The sequence below is a fragment of the Perognathus longimembris genome, chromosome 1 (genome assembly GCF_023159225.1).
Source record: "Perognathus longimembris pacificus isolate PPM17 chromosome 1, ASM2315922v1, whole genome shotgun sequence".
Lineage (NCBI taxonomy): Eukaryota > Metazoa > Chordata > Mammalia > Rodentia > Heteromyidae > Perognathus > Perognathus longimembris.
Genome location: NC_063161.1, coordinates 145,704,909 through 145,713,259, shown reverse-complemented (window position 1 = coordinate 145,713,259; position 8,351 = coordinate 145,704,909). Strand labels below are relative to the sequence as shown.

Genomic DNA, 8,351 nt, shown 5'->3' with positions numbered 1-8,351 from the left:
ACTCACTGGAGAATGGAGCTAAGCCCAAACTCAGGTTATTTACCTTCAAAAATAGATGTCTCTACCTCTTCCCTCTGCTCTGACTTTCTCTGTCTCTCTCTGTCTCTGTCTTGGAGTCTCTCTGTCTCTCTTTGTCTCTGTCTCTGTGTCTCTTGTCTCTCTCTCTCTGTGACACACACACACACACACACACACACACACACACACACACACACACCAAAATCAGAAACATCCCTGAAGATACCAGGTGAGATACACCTGGAGAAGGCACAGAAGGCATCAGAGTTCCATGGGGGGGGGGGGGGGGGGGACACTGCCTGACCCTGCTGAGAACTTTAGACTCCAGGTAACCCTACACTAAGCAGCAGTCATGCTCCACCCCCTGAGCTACTGGAACTCCCCAGTTCCCAGACCTCCACTGAACTCAATTTCCTGACAGGTTGTATATTGTTTCCATCTCAGCTCAGGGTTCATTTTTCTCCCATTTATGGCCCTGACTTACCCTTTGGCAAAGCACTAACCATAGTTCTCCTACTTTGCCTGTTTCAACTCAGGCTATAAGCATGTAAGCAACTATTTCTCTTTGGGTGGTCTGCCAAGACTCTTCACTCTTTGAGTAGCAACCTGGCAAAACTGAGGGAGGATATCCTCTCCTGCAAGATGTGAGGGTGAGGCTTGAACTGCCTTCACCTCACTCCTCAGAAGTACCTGTCACTGGATTTGGTCCTCCCAGCTGAAGAGCTGGGACCCTCACTAATACTGCCAGATGATATACATGCATGGATATAGATTCAAGCATCTTTTAACCTACTGGAAGGATGTACTTTCAAACTAATACTATGAATCAGCACTTAAATAGATCTTCCAGCTTTGAAAATATCACTCAAGCACCTGGGCACCAGTGGTCTACAATCCTACCTACTCAGAAAGCTAAGATCTGAGGATAACAGTTCCAAGCTAGAATGGGGAAGGAAAGTCTGTGAGACTTTTATCTCCAATTAACCACCAAAAAAGCCAGAAGTGGAGCTATGGCTCAAGTGGTAGAGCATAATCCCTAAGCAATAAAGGTCAGGGATAGTGTGCAGGCCCTGTGTTCAAGGTCCAGGACTGGCACCAAAAAGTAAAAAGTCTCTCAAGCACATATTATTTCATTATTTGATCTGACTTGCTGGCTCCACATGCTTTCATTTCCCTCCCAAGCCTCAGGTATTTATCTAAGCAACACCTATGTCCCATGCAGAACCTGAAGCATTTGTTCTGACATGGCGAGCTGACAAGAGCTCAGAGAATACCAGTTTAGCAAACTTTCCATTTGAACTCCATAGTTTGCCTCAACTGTATGTCCTTTGAGTTGATCTCATTATTACCAGAAGCCTCAGAGAGTATAGTTGAGTAGTTCTGCTTTTTGTTGTTGAGTCTTTCCCTATCATGTGAAGAAATACACATAGGATCTCAAAACTAGAATAATGATTCAAAAGCCAGCACAGCTACCAAGACAAAATATGTTTCTGCAGAGCGTCAGCTATTTCACAGGTCAGACAGAAGTGACAGCATGTAAGTGAGATATTAGAATGGATGATAGTTGTGAGATAAACACCTGTCACTTAGCAGGCATCACTGTCAGAAAGGTCATAATAGCAATGAGGCTAGTCTAGATCCTGAGTGGCAGAGCCTGTCATCCCAAAGCACACTCCATATTCCTTTTAGCTTTAGGCTTTGCCCTTTGGTGATTTTCTTGAATTTGGACAAACAAAATATTATATCGACTTCACACTTTTCATTAACAGTCATAAAGACTTTGATAATATACTGGGATTCAAATACATCTTGTCTCTACTTTCTCTATTCTCAATACTTTTTGGTCACTTATGCAAAGGGTAACCTCCTGGAAACACAGTAAGTTGAGCCTAGCTCTACTCTCTCTACTTCTCCTCTCTCCTGCCCACATTTATTTCTCTCTTGTAAAAATAAGATCAGAAAGCCGGGCACTGAGGGCTCATACCTATAATCCTAGTTACTCAAGAAACTGAGATCGGAGGGTCAAGATTTGAAACCAGTCCAGGCAGGAAAATCTATGAAACTCATCTGCAATTCACTACCAGAAAGAAACCCAGAAGTGGTGCTGTGGCTCAAAGTGGTAGAACACCAGCCTTAAGTGAAAAAGGACAGGAACAGTGCCCGGGCCCTGAGTTCAAGCCCTCTGACTGACAAAAAAAAAAATCAGATATTTTTGGTAATGTTGAAGATTGAATTCAAGGCCTGATGCTTGCTAAGCAGGTGTTCTACTACTTGAGCCATTTTTTGCATTAATCATTTTAACATATATCTTTCTTTACATCTGAACTGACTGAGTGTGTGATCCTCCACCCTGTCTTTCTCCATATCATTGAAGATGACAGGTGTGTACCACTATATGCACCCTTTTGGCTACCTCATAGCTAGGATAAAAAGAATCCACCACCACAGCCGGTCATTGATTGAGATGGTGATTTGCGGCCCATGCTGGCCTTGAATCACCATCTCCCAATCTCTGCCTCCCAGGCAGCCAGGATTACAGTTGGAGCCACTGAAACTCAGCTGAAATCAGAGCATCTCTACTCATGCAGTGCTGGGAAGGAATAAAAGGAAATGTTAAGGTTCTTTGTTAACTAAGAAGATCTCTTTGTTCCCTACTATATAAGAAACTTTTAGTAGCTTACTGTTCATAATTGGCAGTTTCTAACAGAGTAATTTAATGAGACAAATGTCCATGGAATCTAAATGGACATGAGTATTTCACAAACTCTCAACCCCACAGGGACCCAGAATTACCCAAGTTGCTTGATAACTAGCAGTTCTGCCTCTTTCTCTTCTTTGGAAAAATTTTACAGTCCTAAAGTTGTTCAGAGCCTGCTTAGTAGGAGGTACTCCTGCCAGATCCTACATGAGGCCACAAAAACACCAAGATAAATAAAACTCATGGGCTGGAAAGGAACACTCCCAGGTGATAAATTGAAACGATGGCAGATCGTTGCTTAGGAAACAGCAGATGAACTTCTGGGGAGATCAGGAAAGGACTTGGTAGGATGGATGACTTCTGGGCTCAATCTTGATGACTGTGTAGGTTGGAAGGGAATGAAAGGTTATAACAAAGAGTCCAGAGTTGGGAAGGTCCTTTCTAGCAGAGGAACGGAGTGCAATGTATGTAGGCATGAAGAATCATGATGTAAAGTGACAAGTAGTAGTCCCTGGAATTCATTACATCCTACAGAGGCAGTGCTGAGTGATGGGCAGAGCCAGGTCTGCAAGGGCCTTGGCTGCCAAAACGGGAGGTCAGAATCACTCTTCCTTCTGAAAACAGAAATGGCAGGCTGGCAGAACCATGTCCCTTCGTATCCTGAAGAGTTGCCAGCCCCCCTTGCGCATGCTCTAATGAAGACCTGTCTCCCTTTTACTGAGCAATGCCGCCTCCCGTGGCTCCTGCCCTTCCCTCAGCACACACCCTCCCCACCACCCTCCAGGTGCCCAGAGTGCTTATGGCAGCAGAAAGTGGGGGGCTGCTCTCCTGAGCAGTGGAAAAACAAGCTGCTGAGAGGTTTGTTTCCCTGCTCAGGATATTTTTACAGAGGAAATCCACAAGGCTTGTCACCACACACTCAACTATTTTTAAGCTTCCTGACCAGATCTGCTAGCTCTAGGCCTTTGGGGACTGCAAGTGGTGGCAGGGAGTTGGGAGTTGCTCTTGGCTATACGTACGCTGGGCCTTCTGGGAGTCTTAGGATTCTTCGGTTTGGCCAGAGAACATATCTGGGGGAGGGAGAGGAGATAAAGGGAAAGCAACCAACCTATTGCCTGTGTGGCTTATTCATCTTCCATAACCACTGAGACCCTTCCAAAGACACAGGGCTGCCAAGAGAAATGAAACTAGGATTCCATCTCCCTCGAGACCACTGTGTCATCAGTAAGACCACAGATAAAGAGGCCTTCATTGGTATTGTACCACGTGCTAGGCCTGGGCTGTGACTCAGCCAGATTCCTTTCCCTTCTCCCACATGGACCAAAGCCCCAGCTTGATGGGGATGGTGGGCGAGTGGCGAAAAATCCAGAAAGGGTAATGCGTGTGTGGGTGATCATTCTCAAAGTGTCCAACAATGGTGTTTCTCAGTTCCTGAGGTCCCAAAGCCAGTTCAAATACAAGGTCAAACAAAAATGATCCAGGATTTTCTGGGAACTAATGTTGAGTTTGTCAGTTATCTAAATAATGCAGCTGTGTGGTTGGGTTTTAAAAGCAAAGCACAAAGCATGACAGTGCATTACCAGGAAAAGTAGAAGGCATTGAGTTGGTACCAGAATTCTAACAACAACAATAATGGACACAACAACATAATAATAAGTGATTCGATTTAGAGAGCTTAATATATTTCTTTCATGAAGACCCCATCCTCATGAAAATTCATTGTTATAATTTAAATGTGTCCCTCATAGTTGCTCTGTTCCCCGTGAGCCTATTTGCCCTTTTACCTTTCCAGCTTGCAATGATATAGCCCCAGGCCCCCAGCAGCAGGTGGCCATGTGATCTGCAACTCTTAGTCTCCAAAATAATAAGCTAAATAAAACTTCTTTCCTTTGTAAATTACCCATTCTCAGCTATTCAGCAATAGCAAGGGGAAGTGAATTCAGACAAGATCATTAATCATCTCAAAATGATTAATGAATGAGATCTGTGAATTTCTCTCTTCAGTCTTATAATAGAGCAAAATTAATCTTGATTCATTATATTTCTATTATAGAAATTCATGCCAACTCCACATGCTACTCTCACTGCCATATCCCCACCAACACTGTTGAATGTATGTAATTATAACCATGGATATTCTAGGAGATTTGTATAATTAAAGTTTAAAGATAAATTTAATGTGATTGTCACAGTAGAATCGACAATTGAATTAACCTCATGGTATAAGAACCCATCTCACAATGACTACTTATGTCAGAGAACCTCAAAATAGATCAATTTGTGTTCATTCTCACAAAGCAATGTTGCTATCCTGAAAAAAATATGCCTTAAAATATGTGGACATTGTTTGAAACCAGTAATTGGTTATGAAAGTTTATAAGGACTTTATGACTTTAGGAAGATTGAGGTAATGACAACTGGTTGAAGATGGAGCTTATCATTTTCTAATTCTTGTTATATACAATTCAAGTTGAAGTTTGAAGGCTCAGATCAATGTTGATTAAAAAGAGAGAGAAGAGATAGAACATGCGGGAAAGACACAGAGATGGTGAGAAGGAGAAAATGAGGCTGAAATGAGTTCCATGCTACAGGAACTAAGTCTACTTTCCATCCTATTGTGAAAACTAAAGGCCTCTCCTGCCTCATCTGCTGTGGAATATGCAAGGGAGATAGATCCTCAGGTACTAAATTGGATGGGAGACCCTTGTTCATAATCAAACAAAAATAATGAATGTAATTTAGTAGTATGTAACTGCTATATTAGGCTTAATGTGATTTGTCTTAGTGTGGAGTGTTGTAACTGAAGGACTATTATACAACATAGATCTGGTGACTGAAGAAAAAAATATTGAAAGGATGACACAGATCAAGATGCATTGTATGCATAAATTGCTTTGTTAAATGGAAAAAATACATAACCTAAAAATTAAGAAAAGTGAGGGAAGGGGTGGGGCAGGAGGGGTGGGTAAGAAGATTGAAAAAGGTGATTTGGATCAAGAGGCATTGTGTTCATAAACTGCTTTGTTGAATGGCATGCCCTTTGTACAACTACTTAAAGATAATAAAGAAAAATATTTATTTCCCATAGTTCTGAAAATCAGAAAGTCCAAGCTTAAAGTACCAGCAGGTCCAAGTGTATGATGAGGATTCTCTTCCTAGTTTGCTGCCAAATCTCCCCTGGTGTATCCTCACATAGAGGCTTCATCTTATTTCTCTCTGTTTTTAATCAATGAATTAATTGTATTAAGAAGATTCCATACTCTTTTTTTGTTTCTTAAAATATTTTTTATTTTCTTTAATGTCATTTTTTCTTTATTATGTTGTGAATTCCATAAAATATAACCATTTAGGACTGCTCTGGGGTTTTTTTTGTTGTTGTTTTGATTTTTTTTTACCATATTATGCAAGATTACCACAAACAAGTAAGTTTATATAGACATTATTGTCAATGTTCTCTGACTACTTTACCATAATTTCAAGTTAGGTTCTGTATAGTGTCAGTGTTGATATGTTCAAGAATATATAGTATAATTTATGAGACAAGCTTCAGACCCAAAACCTTACTTTGAGTCCTATGTCTGTGGGCAAGCCAGCCTATCAAAACCTTGAGTCTACAACCATGAAGAACTATTATACAACATGCCCTGCCTATTTCACAAGGTTGCCTGTGAATCAGTTAAGTCAATATATGTAAATTATTTTGAAGTCTATAAAGCACTTAAAATGACAGTTACAGATCAGCCTGTAAAGTTAGCCACCAGAATCATATTCATTCCTGCTGTAACCAGAAACTTTTAAATGTCCAGATTTACAGTGGTCAGGTAAGTAAATGAAGGCTATAATACACAGTATGTTTCTAGCCTACTCTACTGAGTCTAATCTTTAGGAAGACTTATTTTATTTTAGGGGAGATTAAAAACCTCAGTTAATATATCTATTAGTGTCTACCCAAATAAGATGCAACCACTAATTCAAAAATAGGAGGGCTTTTCCCCCTGAGAAGAGTGCAGTCTTTAACAGAGCTATATTTGAGTAAGAACTCCATACAAACAGTATACCTTAACACAGGAGAGTAAGGAAAAACCATTTTACATTACATTGAACATTCAGGTGACTTGCAAGTTATCCCTCCCTCCAGGCGAATACTTGGGTTTTTTAAAAAATATATATTACAGATGTTGCAGTCAGTTCTGTATATGCCATCCATCTCAGTTTTCACCTGTAGACACGCGAAGCACACCTGTTCGCCAGTGTCATCTTTGTTTCAGAGGAGTTGGAGTGATTGAATTACTGCCTGCTTTTCAATGTTTCCACCAGCTATTCCATTGCCTCATCAAGTCCAGTGCCTTTGGTTGCTGATTTTTTAATAGCTGCCATTTTCCTATCCTTCACGGCAGGCAACCCAAGTGAATCTGCCATCTCTGAGGGTGCCATAGCCTGCTCCATGTCCTGCTTATTTGCAAATGTCAATAAAATGGCTTTTCTCACCTCTTCCTCCTCCAACCTAGCAACTAATTCTGACTTGGAAATGCCAGTTCTGTCTCTGTCACAACTGTCTACCACATAAAGGACTGCATCTGTGTTTGAATAATAACACCTCCAATATGACCTGATACGTGACTGTCCCGCCTAGGTCCCAAACTTGGAATTTAATTTTTGTATGTCACTTGTCTCTACATTAAATCCGATAGCAGGAATAGTAGTAACGACTTCTCCAATCTGTAAACGGTATAAAATTGTGGTTTTTCCTGCACCATCTAATCCCTAAGTCAAAATCCTCATTTCCCAGGTTCCAGAGACTGGAAAATATACTTGAGAAAAAGCCACCCATGGAGAACTGCCTGTCCACCCTTGCTGATCCTTCACAGGCAGACCTGGGTTCCCCAGCGATTCAATTCCAGCCCCACTGGGCCGCCATCTCCTCTCGCCTCGGTCTCCTTCTCCAGCCCGGAAGGCCCCACTCTTAGGACATAATCTAAGCATACTGACCTTCCCAAGGTCATCACTATGCATATGAATTGTAGGAAGACACATTCAGCCCATAAGTAATAGATTCTGCTCTTTAACATTTATATAAGATGTATGTAATTTATTATTACCATTACAAATCTTACTTGAGAGTCTGCTACATCTACTGAAAACTTGCCAATTCTCACATGAATTTAGTATGCCATGAGGAACCTTGAACTGTCCTGCCATGTTTTCAGCTGTGTGTGTGTTTGTGTGCGCGCGCGTGCACGCGCTATGTGTTGCCTGGCAGAGCAGTAAATGCAATATTTTAATGAAATTTTTCTCAGAGAAAACCAAGTTTTTAAGAATCCTTTTCTTGTTCTTTTCAAGACAATGAGAAAATAAACTTTTGTGAACAATAGCATAAAGCTGGCCTTTGTGGTATGTGGAAGTAAGTACAGCTCTGCAGGTTGTTTTTCCTTTCATGAAGACCGTGTGTGTGTGTGTGTGTGTGTGTGTGTGTGTGTGTGTGTGTGTTCCCTGTCTTAAGGAATTTCAAATGATTTCCGGACGAAAGACAGGAAAATCATAATTATAGTCATACGTTGCAAATTGCAATTGGGTGAGCAAGCTGAATGAGTGTGAAACTCTTAAGTTCAAACCCTGATATCAGAAAAAAGAAACA

The 8,351-nt window shown here is 41.1% G+C and overlaps 1 pseudogene; it reads right to left on the bottom strand.

Annotated features, from left to right (window-relative positions):
- Positions 1 to 6,934: 6,934 nt before the first annotated feature.
- Positions 6,935 to 7,577, bottom strand: LOC125356246 (annotated as a pseudogene).
- Positions 7,578 to 8,351: the final 774 nt, after the last annotated feature.